This window comes from Orycteropus afer, unplaced genomic scaffold (genome assembly GCF_000298275.1).
Source record: "Orycteropus afer afer isolate SDZICR_OR568_19922 unplaced genomic scaffold, OryAfe1.0 scaffold00044, whole genome shotgun sequence".
Taxonomy (NCBI): domain Eukaryota; kingdom Metazoa; phylum Chordata; class Mammalia; order Tubulidentata; family Orycteropodidae; genus Orycteropus; species Orycteropus afer.
Window position 1 is genome coordinate 8,814,763 of NW_006921631.1, and position 971 is coordinate 8,815,733.

Consider the following 971-nt stretch of genomic DNA (forward strand, 5'->3'; position numbering starts at 1 on the left):
AAAAAAAAAAAACTCTGCTGGGTGGTACAAATGGTTAATGTGTTTGCCTGCTGATCAAAAGGTTGGAAATTCTGTTCTACCCAGAGACAACTTGGATGAAAGTCCTGGCAATCTACTTCCTAAAAATCAGTCATTGAAAATCCTATGGAGCACATTCTACTCTAACACACATGTGGGCACCATGAGAGTAGATTTGATGGCAACTGATTACTGGTTATGATAAGACAAGGTTACCTGAGTTCCTTTAGGTAACTAATACATGAATAATGAGAGAGTGTTTAACTTCAAGGCTAGTGTGTTAATGTTGTTAGTTGCCATCAGGTCAATTCAGACTCATTGCACCCCTGTGTGTGAAGAGCAGAACTGGTCCATAGGGCTTTCAAGGCTGTGATCTTCCAGAAACAGACCACCAGGCCTGTCCTCCAAGGCGCCTCTACGTGGGTTTGAATTGCCTACTTTTTGACTAGTAGTTGAGCGTTTAACCATTTGCAGCACCCAGGGAATCCACAAGGCTAATAGAAGATAGAAATGAAATAATTTAGTGCTCACTTTGGCAGCACATACACTAAAATTGGAACGATACAGAGAAGATTAGCATGGCCCCTGAATAAGGTTGACACACAAATTCGTGACCCAAACTCACTGCCGTGGAATCAGTCCTGACTCATAGTGACCCCTCCTTGGATTTCTGAGGTAGTATCACTACAGAAGTAGATTGCCCAAACTTCGTTCCTAGATGGGGCTGGTGTTTTTGAACCGCTAGCCTTCTGGTTAGCAGTTAAATGCCTTAGGCACTATGATTTTTCAATTGGGGAGTGAAACCAAATGTACATGAACTGTTGAATGTAAAACAAATTCTGCTCTGTAAATTTGCACCTAAAGCACAATAAAAGGAAGAAAGAAAGAAACAATTAAAAAAAAAAAAAAATCTAACAGAAGAGAGAAGGAAAAAGGAACTTAAAGCAGGTGAG

General features: G+C 40.6%; 1 non-coding gene across 1 annotated transcript; it reads left to right on the forward strand.

Moving 5' to 3' along the window:
• Positions 1-541: 541 nt before the first annotated feature.
• Positions 542-648, forward strand: LOC122149741. The gene has a single exon (XR_006163304.1). It is a non-coding gene; the product is annotated as a U6 spliceosomal RNA (small nuclear RNA).
• Positions 649-971: the final 323 nt, after the last annotated feature.